This window comes from Lepisosteus platostomus, chromosome 3 (assembly GCF_059453375.1).
Source record: "Lepisosteus platostomus isolate fLepPlt1 chromosome 3, fLepPlt1.hap1, whole genome shotgun sequence".
Taxonomy (NCBI): domain Eukaryota; kingdom Metazoa; phylum Chordata; class Actinopteri; order Semionotiformes; family Lepisosteidae; genus Lepisosteus; species Lepisosteus platostomus.
Genome location: NC_142613.1, coordinates 70,040,715 through 70,062,604, shown reverse-complemented (window position 1 = coordinate 70,062,604; position 21,890 = coordinate 70,040,715). Strand labels below are relative to the sequence as shown.

The 21,890-nt window shown below is 37.9% G+C and overlaps 2 long non-coding RNA genes across 5 annotated transcripts in view; one reads left to right on the top strand and one right to left on the bottom strand.

Moving 5' to 3' along the window:
• LOC148675374 (uncharacterized) overlaps window positions 1-14,051 on the top strand; it is a 38,176-nt gene extending 24,125 nt beyond the window's left edge. For 3 of the 4 annotated variants that reach the window (XR_015935506.1, XR_015935504.1, XR_015935507.1), the window contains 3 exons: window positions 1,103-1,176; window positions 9,382-9,486; window positions 13,921-14,051. This is a non-coding gene — a long non-coding RNA (uncharacterized LOC148675374). Of the gene's footprint in view, window positions 1-1,102; window positions 1,177-9,381; window positions 9,487-12,777; window positions 13,062-13,920 lie in introns of all 4 variants that reach the window. The other variant, XR_015935505.1, reaches the window with a different exon arrangement.
• Window positions 12,438-21,890, bottom strand: part of LOC148675372 (uncharacterized) — a 59,356-nt gene continuing 49,903 nt past the window's right edge. The window contains exon 2 of the long non-coding RNA XR_015935508.1: window positions 12,438-15,210. This is a non-coding gene — a long non-coding RNA (uncharacterized LOC148675372). The remainder of the gene's footprint in view (window positions 15,211-21,890) is intronic.

The window sequence follows — 21,890 nt, the reverse complement described above, 5'->3', positions numbered from 1 at the left end:
GATAACCTTGAGACTTCTCATTGAGAAGGGAATTTGTTCTGAATCTGGTAGGTAGAAAAATCCCTGTAATTTTTTGAAGCATCTAGTTCTTCCAAATGCCAAAACGGCACAGTACAAGTGTAGCGAGTTTACATTCCAGGCTATCAGTGTCTTTCAAAATATTGTCAAAATATTGAAATATTGTTTTTTTAAAGACTTGGAGTCTTATACTGATGTTTGAACTCCCAATCTGTAGTTGGGCTTCCTCATGTCCACTATCAGTAACAATCTGTATAACATCTGTAATCTCTACACACTGATGTTGGGCTCCTCGGTTTGGCAGTGAAAGGTACAGAGTTTCTGTCTCTGCGCAGGGCTTGCCATGGACTGGAATCAATATCACAGAGGTATCTGTTCCAATCAGCTGCACAGCATCAGTCAATCAGCAATGAGAAAGTAGCATAGCTACTAAGTTCCTGTAATATGTTTGATGTAGACTACAGTATGTGATTTAAAAGCGATTGAAAGCAATTAATATACATACAGAAGATTCATATCTCTTCTTTGTAATTAAAGCTCACATTTAAAATATTACTGCTTTTAAAGTTAATTTACATGAAATGTGCTTGAGAGCCATCATTTTTATTTGCCTGCAGAACCCAGCAAATTTTAGAATGTGAAAGTCCTCAAGCATAATAAAATATTATTCAGGACCCTTAATTGGGGATCGTAATAAAGTCTAAATATTTGTTTTGTGCAACCTAGCCAGACAGCAAGCCCCTAGTGAGTGCTTCCAAAAGCAGAATAGGTCCAGATAGGAAGGGCTGGAGAATGGAATAATGTCGCACTCCACAATAGTTGAATGTAGTTGCAGATATTCAAAGAAATGAACTGAGACTGTTGCTAACAGATGCCTATGTAGAATTTCAAGGACTTGAAGTCTGGGATGGCACTGTCCTTTACAGCACAAAGATCAAGCAACAGCAGAATGAAAAGGTCAATGCCGCCGTTGCTCTCTGACTGATCAGTATACATTCAAACAGCTTTTCTGTAGAAACCAGATTTAGCCATTTCTTTGTCTGTTTCTGTAAAAAAACTCAGATTTTCACTTCCTTATACCTAGAGCCCTAGGTTGGATTCCAGGATGAGATGTCTTCAGGGCTGGAGAGTGCATGTTCTCTCCTACAGTATCTTCAGGTAGGTTTTGTGTTTTGTCCGGGTACTTTGTTTTACTACCACAGGTCCACTCTATGCTGGCAGGTTGCTTCCGGTTCTGGACCTCCATCTCATGAACCATTTATAAAAACACACAGGTTTTATTCGCTTTTACTAAGAAAACTGAGTCTAACAAGTTTCAATTATTTGGTGGATTGAATCATAAAAAGAGGCACATTTTGACATTTAACAATACAATACAGTTGTTAAGATATATGGGTAATGCTATGCTAAAATTGTGTGTACGTTTCTTATTAAATGAAATAGCCCTGATTCAATGTCACTTGAGATTTGTGAAAAATATTGTGCCTTAGTTTAATTAAGGCCTTCATTCATCGCTCCAAACTGACCCACTAAGATTTCTTTTACACAGACTCGTTTAGTTCCTGTTCTTCTTTCAAAAGCAGTTTTCTTTTTTCTTTCTAAATTGTTGGTTAACTTAAAGTATCTAATTTATTAAGTCCTTTTTGTATCTGTGGCCATTTAATATGAGAACATTTTTGCGGTTTCGAACAAAAGATGAAAATCTTATTCAACCTGTCAGCTTCTAAAGAGATAAATGCTATACAACATGGCCTTCAGATCCAGAATGTGTAAAAATAATTGGTTTTGTTCATGTCATGTAGAAATATTTGAAGGTGAAGAATCACAGTTTTTAATTGATCTTTATAAAAAGAATTCCCCCTTCACTCTGCCATGTACTTGAACGTACATCATGCGTCAAGCAACACTTGATTTTTTTTTAATTTAATGTTGAAAAGATACTCATGATACAGGGAGAACCTAACATTATTCATTACAAACGCCCTTTCTCCAAGTTATGACAGGTCTTCAAAAGTACAATTTTTCAGAACTGTGTCATTCAAGTTATATTAAAAATTGGTTGTTTGCATCCTAAAAATGATTCAGACTGGATGTCAAAGGGTTGGTAGCCCACAAACCCTAGAAACAGGTTACGACTTTATTTTCATGTTCTTCAATTTTGTTTCTTGACACAATCTTTGTAAGCATATTGATTTAATCTTCAGCGCTGTACAATGGTAAGCACTACACACTGCTTCATGCATAAAATGTAATACAGTCTGTATTTGCCCTTGAACCGATCATAAACCTTGTCAATAGACATAATCTGGACAACCAATTAATATGCATAATACACAAAATGTACACCTATTCTGCATGAGAAAAGCAGAAATTCTCTAAAAGCATGAACCAGTTATAGTATTCTCTATAATTGTCAATATTTTTTCATAAAAGGTCTCAAAAACCAGAGAAAAAAAAACAAGATTCGAAAGTAGATTCATTCCAACACTATTTGCAAGGTATAGGACAAGTAATTCAAACTCAGAATGAGTATGAGATACATGTTTGATATTAGAATTCATTGATTATAAGAAATGGTTTGACTCTGTTTTCACAAACTCTATCTGGATGACTTCTGAAAGAACCAAGGAATTCATATAAAGAACACTAGTATATTAACCTAATCAGCACCATTTAAACAAAGGCAACATCATCCATAGGACGCAAAGGAACAAGGAAAGGTTTATTCCATTCTGAAAGAAACATAGCGTTTCGTCTTCAGGGCCTTCTTCAGGTGTCACCCGAACATGCACCACTACATGTTTCTTTTCAGCTTGGAATAAACCTTTACTTGCTCCTTTGCAGCCTACGCATGCTGACGCAGCTACAGTACCTACTTGAACTACGTCATCCACAGGACTACATGTAGACAGTATTAGAAAACAACATAGAGAAGTTGCAACGAACAGTTCTTTCCGGACCCTATGCAGACGACACAATCCGAAGAAGTGGGGAAACACTAGGAAAACGTCATGCAGGGATACGGGGCTGAAAACAGGGGGGCGTGTCCAAAGTGCGCTGGTGCACGGGGGAGGTGTGGCCGAGGCAAACAATCCAGAAGAGTAATCCATAGAGGGAATCCAAAAACAAATGGGTAAGTCCAAAACCAGGAGATCCATCCAAATAAGGGAATTAAAAACACGAACCGGGTCGGAACCGGCGGACTAGGAACAGAGGTTAAAACCTTAACGGGACCAGACGCTTCCAGGCCCCGGACTCGCACAGTGCGGAAACCAGATGCAGAGCCAGGATGAGCGTCAGCGCCTGGCTTTTAAGGTGGGCTGGGAATAGGGAGCAGGTGCACAGAATAAAGTCTAAAGTGAAAGGGCTGGAGCACCCTTAAGGAGGGGGGACTATAATCGTGACAGAAGTGAAATCTCAAGGGATACACGAGACTCCAATTGCAAAAAAACTTGCAAATATCCAAATGAAATGTATACAACAGTACCTCATTAATAACCACAAGAAAGTTTGTGATCACAAAAGTGAGCATCTCTAATGTAGACACGTGCTATGAAAATCATTAGCACAAGTACATGCAAGTTTGACTAAGCCAAGGTTTAATGAGAAGCCTTTCCCTACCAGAAAGGCGAAAACTTGAGACCTGTAATCACACTGTACATAGGTAAGAACCACTATAAATGACGAAGCACGTGACACGGTGAGAACATATGAGGAATTTGAGGACGGCCTATGTGAGTGAGCTATCATAAGTCCAATTAATGAATAAAACAAGATGTCAGCATCTTGTGCGTCCACACAGGAAAAATGCAGGTAGAGGAAGTCAAAACTAGAGAAGTAGAACACACGCACCTGCAGGTGGATGAGGTGGTTGTCCACTGTTAGTGCCAGTAATCTGCTCAGTCTGCATGTCGTTGGAATTTTGTCTTCTGACATTCCAAGAGGTGTTGTGTTGGCATAATGAATTATTATTACTATTATTAGTAAGTAATAATAATAATTGCTTACACTTATATAGCGTTTTTCTGGACACTCCACTCAAAGCGCTTTACAGGTAATGGGGATCCCCTCCACCACCACCAATGTGCAGCCCCACCTGGATGATGCGACGGCAGCCATAGTGCGCCAGAACGCTCACCACACACCAGCTCTCAGTGGGGAGGAGAGCAGAGTGATGAAGCCAGTTCAGAGATGGGGATTATTAGGAGGCCATGATTGGTAAAGGCCAGGGGGGAATTTGGCCAGGACACCAGGTATCCGAAGGACGGCGCCTTTTTACAGTATAGTGTCCCCATGATACTAATTCCGGGTATCCATGTCCTTTGAGATCTGGATTTATCTTCTTCCTCTCTCCTTGAAAACAGTGCCCTTCCTGTGGGCAAGGGGTTCTCAGATACATTAGTGATACTGCACAGCAGCCTTTTCCCAAGTGAAGCTAGCAAGACTTGTCTAACGGCTCGAAGGGTACTGTGAACACTGTGTGCATATCATACCTCCTCTCTTCTATCATTATTTGTATACATTAGCCGACATTGAGCATATTCTAAATGATAGAGGTGTCTTGACACACATGTGAAGCTTTCAGAAACATCTAATTGGGATTTGTGAATGTGAAATTTGATATATGCCCCTTTGTTATAATAGATGTTTCAAATCACTTTAGAGTCTTTAACAATTAACCCCCAATATATTCACAGCCATGTAGAAAACATGTATATGCGGTATAGTATGGTCTGATTCATTGACTATGCAATTGTATATAAAATAGCACATATGTAGTATCATGAAGTAGCAGTCATCACTGGAGAAAGGAATATTGAAAAGGATCACAAGGAACTATACAGTATGTGTTAAAAAATGACTTGCAGTCTCTGGAATATTGTGTGTGGAACTGGAACACTTTGTTTCTGCTACCATGGGTGAGTGTTAAAAACATCACAGAACGATCACCTGCTTTGTATATTTGCAGGGCACTTGAAAAAAAACAGACTGTATCTTTGGGCGTGTCTCCTCAGTATTTCACAGATGTAACATATTTGTGAAAGTGGCGTATCTGCAGCATGAGAAGGATATGACAGATAAGACAGATGGCTTTGAAGGCTCAGGCAGGGGGGGAGGAAAAAACCACCGTCCGCAAGATGTGACTGATTGATTTTCTTGCCGTACCTACATTAGAGTGACCCAACCTGAAATGATTCATTCTTTACTGAAAACCTGCAGTAATTGGTCGTGTTCACAGACAAGTGTAATGCTTAAAAAAGGTTTTTTCATTTGGTGAAGAAACCCCCTTTTTCTGTAACACAGAGACTTACAGTTGTAGAGGGCTTTGAAGGGGATAAAAAAGGATCTGAAAATACCATCTGTGTTCAACTTCATTCAAAGGTAAAATCTTTGGGGCTATGGTCTAGATTAAAACAGAATGTCAGCCCACCCACCAGGTGCAGAATTTAAAATTCCTACTTTTGTGCAGCCTTTCTGTCCAGCACGAATATCCTTCCTTTTGTCAGAAGTGAGCAGCCATCAAGGTGTTAGATTTGAAATTTCCAAATAGGCTGGAGGGTCAGGTGTTTAATTTAAACTGGGCCTGATACTGCAGTTGTTTTTACTGGCCCTGGCTTTGTAATTCCTTTCAATCGTTTTTTCACTATTCAGTGCTTTTACTCTCCTGTTATGGCTTGTTTTATTCGATGTTTGTTACCTGATTTTGATTTGGTAACATTACTGACTATGTGATTTACAGTTTATCATAAAAACAGGACAATTAAATCTAAATGTAGTCTATACTATATTCTAGGCTTGGTTTTCTATCCCACCCAAAGTGTCCTGGTCAAGCACATGAAAGTTACAATATAGTGTGGTGTCTTACAAGAAAATACCACAGCAAAACCTCAATTGCACCTTTTTAACAAGACATTTTAGAAAACATATATCTAATCTATTATATATCATAACAATATGTTTAAACTACTCAAGAAGAAGTAAGAAGATATTTCAATCTGTAGGAAAAAGACTAATCACAAATATCAACACCAACAATAAAAACAAATTCTAAGAAAATAATAGTTTATGCTTAACATAATACACTGTCACATCAAAGTTTGTCTCCTCAAAAGTTATTTACAGTTATTGGAAACGTTCAGTTTTTGCAGTGGGTATTTAAAATGCTTTAATTTTGCATGTATGAAGTATTTAATTTATATACATAATTTCAAAGGATGAACAAAATATTCGCTTTGGTTCTCAAGACAAGCAAGCTTTAAATTTCTAATAAAACACACAGCCTATTTTACAGGGAAAGATAAGACACAATTAGAATAGGAATAAATCAGAGCAATGGCAATGCAGCTCTTGCCTTGAACCAGATTGCTCTTTGAAAAAGCACACATTCTCCATCTGCACAGTTCTGCAGCTTTTTAATTAACAATGGTGGATATCTACCAAATAAAAGCACAGAAAAACACCATTTAAAGTCTCAATGTAGGTTCTAAAGATGGTTAAAAATATTGGGGTAATTATGTTGCAAATATTCTCTGTAAATGAAACCCTCTAATAGCAATTAATATGTTCTGCAAAAAGGTGAAAACTTTTCATAATGGTAGCATGGGAAACCATTAAAAGAGGTAAACAAAGGTGTTTGCTATTTTTAGATTTTGAAAGCATGCTTTCATAAGGTTATATCTATTGAAGAAAAAAAAATGCCAAGTGCAAATTAATGACCAAGAACTCACTGAAGAAGTAATTTAGGAAAACCTTAATTGGGTATCACTTCTAATGTGTATCATCAATACAGCATCATAGATTAAAAAAAACCTTAGTGTTGCATTCAGTACATGGCTAGCCTTTTATTGAGTTTAGTTTATTCATTTTTTAAAGTGTCTATGAGCATTATTAACAAAATAAATATTTCCTGCACAGCATAATGCTAACAGCATGCACTCATATTAAGATTTATTTTCTGTTGTTGCTGTTGTATTTCTAGCATTGATTGCTTTTCATAATGTAAAGTTGGACATAATGAGAACATTACAAATTTCATGCTTTTAAACCGTAAGCCTAACCTCTTAATTACCCCTCGCTTAATTGCTGTATGCTATTCATTTAAAAGAGAACATTTTAGCCTCATAATTTAGTCATCTGTGACAGGGATGTATTAGACACTCATCATAACACAAAAAAGCTTATTGATGTTAAGATTTAAAAATCTCTTTCCCCTTTCAATACTTAAGCATAGAAACTGATATACATATCTTCCACTGTGCAATATGATTAGGTGTGGTGGGACTTTCTCAAATAGAGGATTCTGAAGGTTCAGTATGATATTTAATGGTGTTTACAAAGCAGTGTCAAGAGCAGATTCAAATCACACAACTACACCTTCTAAAATGCAGTTGCCAATGCAATATTAGTGTACTAAAATAAGGAAACACATCAAAAGAGACTGACTAATCATGATGTTTCCACAGAAACTGAAGAATCTGTTCTAAACATTATGAATTCAGTTCTAGGTTGCAGAAAATACTTACCTGAGCTGTTGTTGTTTTGGAAAAGTGCTTCTCAATGTGTACACTGATGGTGGATCCAGAATGAAAACATGTCTAACTGTTGACATCACAGAGATATCTCCTTGCAGGGAAACACCATTATAGGAACCCTCACAAAATGGGTTTTACCACTTTCTAAAGGGCAAGAAATCTCCCCCTGGCATTTCCGTGTGGGTCTAAGAGTTGAGAAGAACATAAAACTCTCCTCATTTTTACAAAATAAGAAGCATTATAGAGGATTCTTCTGAAATATGTATGCTCTCTGAAATTCTGCTGTTTGACAAAAACAAAACAGGAGACAAAGAAGTAGAAGCATATCGCAGACTGAATGCACAAGCCACGTGCTACCATTTCCATTTGGAAACACATGCCCAAGCTATGTCAAAGTCTGTCAACTATTGTCTCAATTGTCCCTTGCCGTTGAAGACTAAGTGATATTAATACATGGTCTGAAATTTCCAATTGAATCTTTATGTGTCCTGATTCAATTTATAGCAAACATGATTGCCTCCTCTGACTTTAGGGTAAAAAAAGTCGATTTTAAACTGAATGTGTGGTTGTGGTTTCAGGGGATGTCAAGCTAAAGTTTTTTTTGTGTTGAAATAATTAACATTATTAAAAGATGTTTATCATCCATCCATTTTCTAACTGTCTTATCCAATACATGGTGGCTGAGGCCTGTCACGGCAAGCAACAGGCACAAGGCAGTATGCAACCCTGGATGGGATGCCTGTCCACTGCAAAGCACAGACAGGCACAAGCATTTCCACACTCACTCCAAGGCCAATTTTCCCAGAAGCCAATTCATTTTATCAGTATGTCATCAATCTGTGGGAGGAAACCAGATTACCTGGAGGAAACCCACATGAACATGAGGAGAACATACAAACCCCAATCAGACAGCACCCAGGAATTGAATCCAGGGTGTCAGCACTGTGAGGTAGCAATGCTAATCACGGCACCTCTGTGCCAACCTTAATGTTTTTAATATGAGATTATCATATTCTAAAAGTATAAAACTATTACTGTAATTATTACAGGCTGGTATCTCTGTATGTATCATGGACATCTTTTCAACATGTATGGCCATATTACTTCTGTTAACATCCACCCATCCATTTATTAAACACTTCATTTTTTCAGGAACAAAGAAAAAAAGACAAAAAGTTTGAGAGAGGTGTATAACACATACAGTCTATTGTTTTTAAAGGAGTAATTTACATCTGCAATTTTAGGATGTTTATTTCCTTTCTTGTGTAGCCTATTAGGCATAACATGCCTCATTTTATCTAGCAATCTTAAAAGTATCTGCTTTCGTAATTACCTAAAATGTAAGCTTTTAAAACACCATTAGAAACTAATTGCACAGAGGTGTAATTTGAGCTCTGCACAAACCTTTTCAGAAGTTATCTTTGGCAATAAAACCTGAAAAGAGCTGAATATTGCAATGCTAAAAGAAATGACAATAGTTCAGTTGCACAGTTAGCTAAAGGGGTAACAACTCCAGTCCATGGGAGCCAGATTCCTACAGGTTTTGTGTCCGTCCAAATTTTCCATTGATTAGGCCCAACATAAACAGTCGATTTGATCCATACAATAGTTATTTGTCCAAATACTTAATTGATTTATATAATTAAGGTGAGAATAAATGAAAACCAGAGAATGATGTGGCCTTCTAACACTGATGTTTCCCACCCACACGATATTAAAAGAATGCTTAATAACAGAAATATGGAATACACTTTGATATTCACATTTCAATAAGAGCACTTCTGCATGCAACAAGTTCTAACAATGGGGAATTTCCGCTCCTTTCATATAGACTGAGAAGGACCAACTGGAAATGTGGAAGCTGAAACTCAAATGACTGTGCCATATCCCGGGGGTATCCAGGTCCATACACCTGTTGGTGTTCATTTCAGCCAAGGTTAGTGACTTAATGAAAGCCATAACTGTACATAAACATGTTGCTTGAGTAGAGCATTTGCAAGTTTTTTTGTATTCAGTTGTTTCGAATTTTATGCAGCTTACAAAATGAAATACTTAGAAGACAACGTCCAATAAGCTGAAAAAGGTCAACCAGTTTAAAAAGAACCTATTATTAAGTCAAATAAAGGTTCAACTTTGTGAGTGAGAGCTGGGCATGAACCAAAACAGCAGGTGTTTGGGCCTCTTGGACCAGCATCAGGAACTTGCTCTGACTGAATTGGCCAATATACTGTACCCACTAGAAAAAGTGCTTGTGTTGATCTGCTGTAGTTTCTTCCAACAATTCTGACAGAGGAAGAAAAACACTTGTGAGAGAATCACTGAAGAACCACAACACAGAATAATCACATGACCACAACATGGAACTTTTTAAATACATTTTAATGTCTGCAGGTAAAGTACAGTATATAATTATGGACTGCTATTTCAATTAAGATGACCACAAATAAATGACATTATTAAAATAAAAGAGATTAAAGAAAACATGCACTGGACATTAACAGATATGGAATCCAATGAGCATGGGCAATTACAATCAATAATATTTCTGTATCAGAATTCAGGAAGAAAGAACACTTTGGGGTAGATGTACGACAGGACCCATCCAAAACAATTGTGTACCCTACTTTGTTGTAAATACAAGTCAAAAGAGAAATTAGAAAGGAAAAGACAGAGTAGACAAAAAATATTCCAATGGAGAAAAACACATACAAATGTGATTTCTTTCTATGCTATTGTACCAAAACAACAATAAAGAAAAAAAAAACTAATAGGTCTGAGAGATAGTAAGAGATGTGCAACGGATCAAATGTATAATACAATAAAGACATGTCATAAGTATCAAATAAATATTTTACAAACGTGCTCACTGAGGAAGGAACAAATGAAGTGCTTCATGTTAAGAAACACTCCTACGGAATAATGAATAATCTCAATAAAGTAGGTGCTAAAGTGTTACAGGGGTGAAGAGTGGTATTTTAACAGAGAGAATTGAGAAATGACATTTTACACTGTAAAGTAGGATTATTTCAACAGACACTCAAGGGAGGCTGCACCCACTCAGAAGAATGCAAATATAATATCAGTTCACAAAAAGACAAGAAACTACAGATGAGTAGAAGCTTATAAGCTACATTGATTTCAAGCAAGCCCATGAAACATTAAGTTGCATTAAACTAGAAAATTGATTGTATTCTGGGGGATAGTGACCATGGATTTAAGAAAAGCCAGTTCATGTTCAAATAATTCCACATATACTTTGCATGAGCAAGATCTAAAACAGATACAACAGGCATATACTGTACAATATAACATATTTAGCTTTCCAGAAGTCTTTCAATATATACTGAGCATCAGAATAAACAGGGACAACAAAGTAATTATCAGGAAGAATGAATTTTGTAGCAGGTGCACTGATATTTCATTGAACTGGGATGACATAGGTAAATCATTTTTCTTGTTGACATTTTGTCAGTAACAAAATTTTAGACCCCCAGGGGTCTAATCTGAAAATCAAAAGTTGATAGAGTGGCACCTGGTGAATGCAATCCGAGCTCTCTGTGCATACTATTGAAGAGTCAATATTTTAAACAAGCGCTTAGTATAAGATAATTTTTTCAGGAAACATACTCCTCTTGATTATGATCTTACTTAATTCTCCCCATGATGTACAGACACAGGCACGTGTGCATGGGAAGCTGCTCTTTATACTTCTAAAACTGCTACCCAATTCATTTCTGTTATGTATTTGTAATCTCTATTACATGTCCAGAGAGACCCCTGTAACTTATTAGCCAGGGCATTTGCTTTCAGAAATGTTAGCAAAAGAATTTCTTTCCCAGCTCTACTGGAAATAATGCACTCATTTGCCAGTATTCAGGACATGTGTATGAACAAAAGCATCTGTATGTAACATACATTATGGATATTGCCTGAATGCTTTATATTTCCAGAAAAGGCAATTATGTTTTTCATTCCTAGTATATTTTAGAATTTTCACTTATTTCTTCAGCTTAATTTTGGTTGTAACAGGCAAGGTATACAGACTCTGTTTTGTCAATAATTTTTGTTAGCTGACACACTTATCCAGGTTGGTCTGCCCAGGATTCAGTCACAATTTAAAATATACTGTAGACCTATGTTTATATGATACTTCCTTAAAGCATTGAAAGGTCAGCTGCTGCTCATTTTTCTAGGATAGTATGCTAAATTCTATCAGTAACTAGGTGCTTTCGGCTCTACAGGAACTGGCCCTGATAGGATCTTCTTATAATGACTATTATTTGGAAGTTAAGAAAAAAATGATTGTTTTTTTCTCACTCTTGAGCCAAGCAGTATATTTTAACAGAAGACCAATGCAGGTTATGTGTTCCGGAACATTCATGCTGACATTTGCAGCTTAGTTTTAAAAATGCCTATATTATTTGAAAGTAAGCAAAAAATGAGTTTATTTACAGGCAGGGATTGTGCAGGAGGACCAGTATATCTGCAGGTTTTCCAAGTCTCTATAAAGCTCTAGCACCTGATGACCTGGGAGAAGTTGTAAATTTGGTCTCATTAAGTCAATGATGAGGTGGATTATGTGGTTAAGACCTGAACTGGAGTGGAAACTCTGTGCGCACACACTGACTCTCCAGAATTCCCCATCCCTGATCCCAGGGCTTCCTTAGATGATCAGCTATTCTTCACTCCAGCTCAGCTTTCAATCAGTTAATTAATCCCTTACTCAGAGTAAACATTTGTGCTCCACAAGAACTTTGTTCAAATGATAGCACCTAAATAGTTGCAGGGATCAAGGGCAATTTATAGGTAACTTAAAATAACCAAAATGGAGAAAAGAGAATTTATTTATTTATTAATTTAAGTTTTTTAATTAAGGAATTGATAACCCAATTCAATTCAATTTATTTTTATATAGCGCCTTTCACACCAAGCTCACCCCAATTGGCACACAAGCCACAGGAAGATTGGAACTGAGAAGCCCTGGTATACAGTCAGTGTGATCCACAAAACGTCATTGTATATAAAACTCCTGACTCATTTCAGGAATCAGTAATGATACTATGGCTTAATGATGCACTTTGTGATGTCAAGGTTGGAATGACTCTAGTCCTCTGTAATTTGGCATTGTATCTTCTGGTCCATGTCACTAAGAGCGTCTAATGTTAGAGAAATGTTCATTTTTCTTTCTTTTTACCTACCCATTTTTTAAATGCTTCAACCAATACAGGGTAGCGGGGGAGCTTGAGCCTGTCATTGCAAGCAACAGGCACAAGGCAGGATACACCTCCTCCATCACAGGGCACACACAGACACAGTCACGCCAGGGACAATTTTCCCGGAAGCCATTAACCTCCCAGTATGTCTATGTACTTTGGGAGGAAACTGGAGCAGCTGGAGGAAACCCATGCCAATTCGGCAGCCTGAAAGAGACCCAGAGCTTCTTATTAAAATCAATATTACTGCACACTCACACACTGACGCCTGAAAAACAAAAATACATGGATTTTTAAGGTAAGCTTGCATTTTTCTGTTAGTATTATCTTTAAAGAAATCTATAAAACTTATGGCAGTTCCAAATTTTATTTGCAATTTGTCAAGACCTTAATTCCTGAGGCGAAAGAGGCCTCGGTTTCTGTCATCCCACCCAAACTTCCCTTTTAGAGTCAATGTCATGAATTTACTTTTATCGTGCCTGCTCCATAACAAGTCGGTGCACCCATTATGAAAAAGATATTGTCAATTTTTCTAGTGGCAGTTTTTTAGTTGCAGTTATGAGTGATGCTTCGCAGGTGATCAGTTTATGTGAGATCAGTAAGGTATCATAAACCAACTTGCCACCAGGTGGCACTATCATACTTGTAAGCGAATCTGCACTCTTGGTTTTGTCTCCACATAGGCACACATAATATGCAGTCTTCTCCCCAGGTCATGTAAAACCCGACTTACGCAAATCCGACTTTATGCGAAAACCATGGGTCCCATTGTTGAGTTATAAAAGTTGACATTATATATGTAAAGAACATGTAGCGCAGAAAGTTCCTTCCGCTGAACAGTGTGGAGTGAGCATAATGCGAATCAGGCCACCACCAGCGTCCACCAGGACTCTGATTGACACTTCCGTCTCCCTTTGCTTTCGCACACCTGTGGCAAGCTGTGCATTTGCACTGAGAATTGTAGGTAACATACTGCAATCATGCTATTTTATTTTGTGTTTAATCACTGGACAATAACCTTCGGCGTAATCAAATATTATATAGAACATTTTTAATGGTAATTTTCCCTTTCTTCAATGTTTAATTTGATGTAAAGGATGTTTTAAAGTGTATACTATATCCGTCAATCCATTTTCAAACCGTTTTATCCAATACAGGTTCATGGGGAGCTGGAGCCTATCCCAGCAAGCACCAGGCACAAGGTGGGATACTCCCAGGATGGGATCCCAGACTCTGCTACTTTCACTCTCTTGCTCTTTACTTGCCTTTGTAATCAACACACACAGGCCTGTTGACCAATAAAAGACACTTAGCCCTGGTGAGCCTACAGCTCTGCTCTCTTGTCCCTCTTTCCTCACTCACCATGAACGGTAATTCTCCACACAGTACATGTTCATGCAACAGCTAAGAAAGGGTTGCTTCGACTTAAGAAAAACTTGTGTTATGAAACAGAAATCTTATGTAACAAGGGAGAGGGATGATAATTTCTCAAGCGCTTTGAGAAGCCACCTTTAAAGGCGCTATATAAAATAAAGTTTATTATTATTATTATCTATTCAGATAGTAATATTTCAAATAGATGCCACAAAGTGGGCTATATTGAGGAATTAATTTTATTATATGTTCAATGGGGTTTTTCTAAACTTCAGCTGACTTTGTTTTTGGAATGCACATGGAGATGGCTGTCCTTGTTGCTTTGGAAACCTCACAGTGTTGTCCCACTTCTGTTCCTCTTATTTCATGTGTTCAACGTGATGCCTTTCGCACTTCATAATTAAGCACGCCTACTTTAGATGCTTTTATATGTACTGTTGTATACACAACTGTATGTATACATGTATACTGTTGTATACATTCATTCATGTATGTTATGGACTTTACCTTCAGGCTTCATTCAAAGCCTCCATACTTTTAACTAATCATCCAGCTGCTCTTACAGTGACGAGTACAGCTCGGTGTGGGTGTGAAGAAGCCAAGATTTTCTGCACATTGAGGAGTTTCTTCACAGTCATGATTACAGCAACACTATCCACAAGCATAAACTATGAAGTATTGTAATAGCTAATACATCACATTTACCAGTCAAACGTAATGTCTCCTCATCAGGTTTCCCTTATCATTAACACAAATTGCTCCCTACTCATCAACATACAACAACAACAACAACAACATCACTTTATCAACCCTTTACAATTTCTTGCATTAGGAATTATCTTTTCACATACCCCAGCTTGCTCTCCATGAGACACATAGACAGGGAGAGAAGCTTGGGGTCAGAGCGCAGGGTCAGCCATTGTACAGCGCCCCTGGAGCAGTTGGGGTTAAGGGCCTTGCTCAGGGGCCCGACGGAGTAGGATTCCTCTGCGGGCCACAGGATTTGAACCGGCAACCTTCCAGTCACGGGCGCAGATCCTCAGCCACAGAGCCACCGCTCCGCCCGTACAGATCTATCGGTGTAAGCAATGGGACACATAGAGGTTAATTCATCAATGAATGTAAAAATCAGAAAACCAAACCCATGAAGCAGGCTCCACGATGGAAATGTTGTTTTTTCTTCCCTGTTCTTACTTTCCAGCAGGGAAATAACCTCTGCTTGTTCCTTGGCATCTTGTTCACTTACAGAGCTAGCCGCTGTACTCTCAGGAGGAGTAACTGCTGGCTTTAAACAAGAAGGCTAATATTTCAGCAGAGGATCGTGACAGCATTATGTTTCTTCATGAAGAGGGGAAAACAATGAAACAACGAAAAGAGCAGAACAATGCAATTTGTGTAAGAAATTTGCATAACAGTGCCATTCAGAAAATTCCCACACAAGGCTCTGGAACAACTGTCTTGACTCATTTGATCTCTGTTGTAATCATCACAACATAAATGTTTCAGGTTAAGTAGGGTCATTTAATAAACAGTGATACTACACATTTTAGCTGGATTGTTTAATGCACATATCACTAAACATCAGAGTACTTCAAGCAGAAGAACATATCAATCATTCCAGTTAAGGGCAGCTACATTGGCTGAAATGAGCTCAGAAACTACTTAAACTTGACCAATACTTCTCTGTGGAGGGGGCTTAATTGAAGTGCTTCTGGGGCCTATAGAAACGCTAACAATCGTCTCTCCATTATTATGTCACATTTCTTCTTTCCTCCTGAAGCCAAGCTTCATTGTTTTTCCAAAAGGACGACCAGGTAAGTTATCCGTTAATTAGAACGTCATTGTCAGCATGAAGATTCAGGAAACTGAGCTAAGTAACGCACGGGAGAGTTTTGGTGGGAACCATTCCCTTGTTTATTGATTGTGAGACAGTGTATATGTAAAGGAACAAGTAATAGGTTTATTCCATGCTGAAAAAAAGAAGAAAGAGAACACAACGTTTCGGCCGTGGAGCCTTCTTCAGGTGTGTCAGGTGTGTCACACATTACATATACAGTGTATATGTAATGTGTGGTTGGACAGTCTTTACATTATTTTAGTATGTCACTGTACTCATCAAGTGTCTATTTGCTCCTGTTTAATTAAAGTGAAATATTCAAACCCTAGTAAAATTAACATAATTTTTATTCAGGATACAAATGTGGAAATAGCACTGAATAAAACGTTTTTATTTCTTTTTAGTAATACTTAATAGGCTCCTAAAGATCTCCTGACTCACAGGTCTGAGGTCCTGGGCTCACTTTTGCCTGGGGGGCTTTCCGCATGGAGTTTGGATATTCTCCTTGTTTATTGATATGTGTTGGATTTCTCCGGGTTTCCTCCTGTCTCCCAGAAATATGTTGACTAGGCTATTTTGTGTTTCAAAACTGTCCCTGTGTGTGTGTATCCATCCTGTGATGAAGTGGCCCTCTGCACAGGGTGTGGACCTGTTGTCCTGTGGTTCCAGGATAGAATTGGAATTGCATCATAGAATAAATGTTTTTTTCTCATAGGAAGTGGGTAGGAATATATAAGGCTTCAGACAGAATTAGAAAATAGTATACAATAAACAACAGCAGACTGTATATGAAACTAAATGGGTTTTTGGAGCATCTGCAAAAGGTTAAAAAAATTCTGATGCTGACAGACTGAAAGAGCTGAAGGTTTTTAATCTTAAAAGGAAAGGCTACAAGGGGACCTGACCCAAGCATTCACAGACCTCAAACGCAATGACAAGGCTGTGGGGTCAACTTTACAACACGAACTAGAGGGCACAAGTAGAAACCATGCCGAAGTGCTTTTAAATCTGACAAGAGGAAGCTCTTCTTTACACAAAGTGTTGTGGGAGTCGGGAATATAATATCTGACCATGTTGTACCTGTCTTCTTTCAAGAAACATCTAGTCGAGATCCTAGAATCAATTCGCTCCCAGCAGGCAAATGAAATACAGTACATGGGCTGAAAGGCCACTTTTTTATTTTCTAAAAACTCCATCTGTAACTGCAGGAGAGGCAGCTTCTTTTGTGCTGTGTAAAGTCGATGATCGTCAAGCCTGACTATGGATATTTTCTGAAGAAATTTTTAAAAAATTGCTGATACTCTCCTTTAAAGAAAATCATGTGTATCACCTGGCTAGGTAGCTAGTTGTGTTTTGTCTCATTGTGTGTTATTTCAAGGGACTCTTTAGAATACATTTAAATTTCTCTAAATAAGGTTCTTTATCGGTATGCTTCCTAGTCATCACCTTTCTTATATTTTTGTTGATGAAGCATTCCCCTTTTTTAATTTAAACTTTACAAGCCTTTACAAGTATTGAAACATAAATATCAAAATTACATAACCCTGAGTCATTTAATAACTGACGTTAGAGCTTATGTAATGGAAATCCCATAGAAAGCATTATTTAAACCAGCGAGTCCGTGCCCATCCAGAGGGAGTCCTGAACTCCTAATGCTACAGGAAACAGAATTAGCTCAACTCCTATAAGCCACTTAGGCTCATTAAGGACTTGAACCAATATCAATAAACTGAAGCCTTTTTTAAAAATGTGGGTAATATACTGTGGAAAAAAAACGCAGTTTCATTAAATGGCATCTGAGTGCCTACAACAGATTTGTCTGTAAGTACAAAGGCTACAGTTATGACAGCATTTGCAGTTTTTATCGAAACCCCCATGACTTGAATCTCTGGTGTCATTTCCTTTGTCTCCCTCTAGTGGTGTTTTGTATGTTGGGTTTTGATATGGAGCAGAGGAAGAGTGGCTCCAGACCTCCTTTTAGGCAATTACTCCTTTCATATTGGAGCCACAAACTGGTACTTTTTCATTCGATACCTACCCTCCTAATAGCCTGTTATTTAAGTAAATGGGGTAACATCAGTGGGATGGTGACCCCTTAGTGTTACAGAGCTCTCAATACCAGCACACCTGCTGAGACAAGGTAACATTTATCACTGACACCTTCATAGAAAGAAGGTTTAAAAGGCCATTGATAGAGGACCACGTTGGGCTTGTTTTATTACAAATATGCCCATTTACCAATGCTTTGCTCTTGTGGTTGCCAGGCTACAAACTAATAAAGGTAACAGTGCATGCATCAGGAAAACAGAAGTAAGATGTTGACTTTGAGATAAGTACCTCTTCAAATGAAACAGCACCATCACATTGCATTCAAAATAACATTTTCAAAGGTTAACTTAAAATGGCCTCGTTGGAGAATACTTGTATTCTGCAACTCACTAAATCAGCAATTTGCATACCAGTTATGTTAGTTAAGGCAATTAATTATTAATGTTTTAATTGCACAGCATTACTGGGGTGATATTATTCTTAGCGTTTTGTGTGCATATGTTGCAGGACCACTCGGATGTCTCTTTATTAAAGCAAACAAAAAGATAATTAGGCATACCCCTATCTAAACATTACCAACAGGCCTGTTCAGGAAGTCATTGTTGAATTGGATAGGAGAGGAGAAGCTCTTGATAAAATAATGTACCTGGTTACTGCATACATATAAGCATTTATAGCAAGTAAATTCTTTATCCTTTTTGTTGGTAGTCAAAGTTCATGAAAATTGTTTTTATGCTTTTGATTACAGCACTAAGCAAATGCGTAGCTAAGTCACTTGCCCATGTGCCATTAGAGAGCTGTTACCATCAGACAGTTTTCAAGTGCTCTTTACTTATATAAACAACTGTTTTAGTTAACTGCATGTTCAAAGACCAGTTTCCTTCTGTGTTCTTTCAAATTTCAAAATAGATATAAACAGTGAAAATGCAACAAATAATTTATAAATAAAGCTTAAGGCAATTTTCTAAATACGTGCCTGACTTTTGTTGCTGTTGGAATTGAAGTTTAAGTATGCCACACAAGCTCTTTCTCTAACCTGTCATTTGCCTGGTACGAGCAGTTTTAACAATGAGCGTAGAGTAAATGTGGGTGTGTTGCAGAAACAGACTAGTGTGATTGAAAACTGTGTGTATAGATAGAGCCCTCTGCTGTTTAGCGGCCTGGTCAGATCCTGGTCAGAACATTTTCTCCAGGTTTGACCTTGGATTTCCACAAAGAACTGTGGAGAGGATTTTGTTCAGGGAAGGGAACACCAAAAGGTGTCAGGGGTCAGAGGTTATGACATCTCAGAATAGTTCAAGAGAGCTAAAGCCTTCCAGGATACAACAAAGCCAGACGTTCTTTTGATAGGGGTTGTCCCAGTCTTGAAAACAGCTGACACTTCATGAAATGATTATCAAAAACAATTCTGAGGCAAGAACAACGGTATAAGACTCCCACTTCAGAAGTAGAACCTTTACATCACAGCACTACTAAAAAAAAAGGGTGTACTGTATGTATACAGTATATGGAGAGTACATATTGAAAAAATAATGTTAAACATTTCTCTTCTCAAACAACATCAAGCAGACATAAGAAGGTTACAAACGAGAGAAAGTCATTTGACTTGCATACAACCCTGGCAGTATAGCAAGGGCTTACCAGTGGGGTTTTAGGCATTGCCTTGACATGACCTGGAGACTTATTAAAACTGCTTGGCAGTGCTTGTTGTTTTTCATAATACTGTCGGAAAATGTCAATTTCATTATTTTCACTTCTTTGTTGATGAGAGAGTGACAGAGGTGGATATTTTCCTGAAAGTAGCGATGGTGTGACCGAGTGCAGCCCCTACTGATGCATCAAAATAAACGGGAAAAAATCATAAGATAAGATGGCACTCTGTTGTTGTTTTTGGTTTCCCTACAGGGCCCTGGAAGCTTGTTGTGTGAAAGGTAGGCCAGAGTGCCTGCTGTCAATTTTGAGGTTGAAAAGCACACTGTACCTCCGCCATTTGCTGCACAAAATTGTTGGAATCGCAGTAAAGTAGTAAAGTAGCATTTCTTTACTATGGTCTGTGGTTCTTTTTTACTGCCAACACAAACCCTCTTCACCCCCCAACAAACACCTGAACTATTGCCCTGCGATGGACTGGCCTTGCGCCTGTTGCTTGCCACGATAGGCCAACCCCCCCTGCTGTCCTGTGCTGGATAAAGAGGTTAGAAAGTTGATGGATGGATGGAGCTGAAAGATTTCTCTTCACCACCCCAGTGCTTGTATCAGAAAGCCCTATCTCAGAGAGCTGCCCTTTCCTTTTAAAAGATTGGAGGGGAAGTGCCGCTTTTTTCTCCCAAACAGACAAATACATGTTGTTACAACTGGTGCATTTGACAACACTGTAGAAAATCACACCAGCTGTAAATTTGGAAAAGAAACTTGATGAATTGCATTGGACATTTGCTTCATCGCATTCCAACTCAAAGTTAGAGAACAGAAGCTTGAAAATCCCAGAAGAATAGCAAGTCAATGTATCAGATGGGTGTTTGGCCTTAGCTGCGGCATCCGTTTGACTTAATCAGGAGATTCAAGTTCAGGTTCATTGTAGAGTAAGGTCTCACTTAAGGCCTGTACTGTTATATTTCACTTACTATTTCACTATGCCTCTATATTTGAGGTATCTACAGAAATATTATTAACCACAAAGACCCCGAACAGCCTTGAGGCACAAAGAAAAGATTAGACTTCTTTATTTAAAGGCTCGGACTGGTATGAAATATACCCATGTTACATATTTCTCAGTAGCACTTAAAAAAAAAATCAAACTCAGAAAAGCCAGCAGTACTGTATGTCTCCAAGTTAAAGTGCATTTTTTTTGTCATGCTGTGAATTTTATAACATTCCTTATCGGTTCTAACTGAAATTGGTGTTGTTACAATTTTCTATTTTGGAAAGTAAACGGTGTGTGCTTGAACAGATATGAACAACATTGTGAATTAATTCCATTCACACTTTAAAAGTCATCATTCTTAATAAAAACATAGACAGTGTTCAGGAAAACATTTATTGGATATTACTAAAAATATTTAGCGTTTCCAAGACTCTCAAGTATTACAGTTTTTGATACTTCATTTATTTACTCATTTGTACACCAAACTCACCTTCAGCAGTTCTCATTATTTTATCTCCTACTCATCAAGGACAGCTGATGAAACTCCAGAGATCAGAGACTGAATGAGTCATTTGTTATCTGTACTCTGAGTTCACTTAATGCCAAATTCACAAACATCCATCCCAGGTAGCGAATATAAATTCAGTGTATGAACACAATGGCTGCCAACACTTGCTAACCATGACATTGAAAAAACAACATAATTAATGTTTCTTTGGGTTTGGGACAAGCTGAGCTTTCAAACATCTGAAAATTCAACAGCCCAATACTTTTACAATGTACTGAGCATGTAGTTCTTCTTTTATGTCTGTGTCATAACTGTTCTAACCCTAGTAAATCCGTACAAAAATCTGAAGCAAAATAAATGAAAATGACAGACTTGAAGACTGAAGGACTTTATTTGGCTATTTCTCTGTTGAGGTGGGAGTGAGTTCCTGTCAACAAATAATGTTTTACTGCATATGTATTTTAGGAATTAATTGGGAAAACTGAAATGTGAGAGTCAAGATGAAAAAGCTAAACATTTCTCTCTGTAGTAGTAAAATTAACTCAGGTTCAGTGGTTATGGACCAAAATTATGCAGAAAAGTTACCCGGGCTTTCAGAGCTCATGTTCTGACAGTTATAAAATTCACTACGTATTCAGCTCATTAAGTCAGTACTTGGTGGAAGCTCCTCTTGCAACATTCTTTCTTATTTTTTGAAAGGTCTCTACCAGTTTTG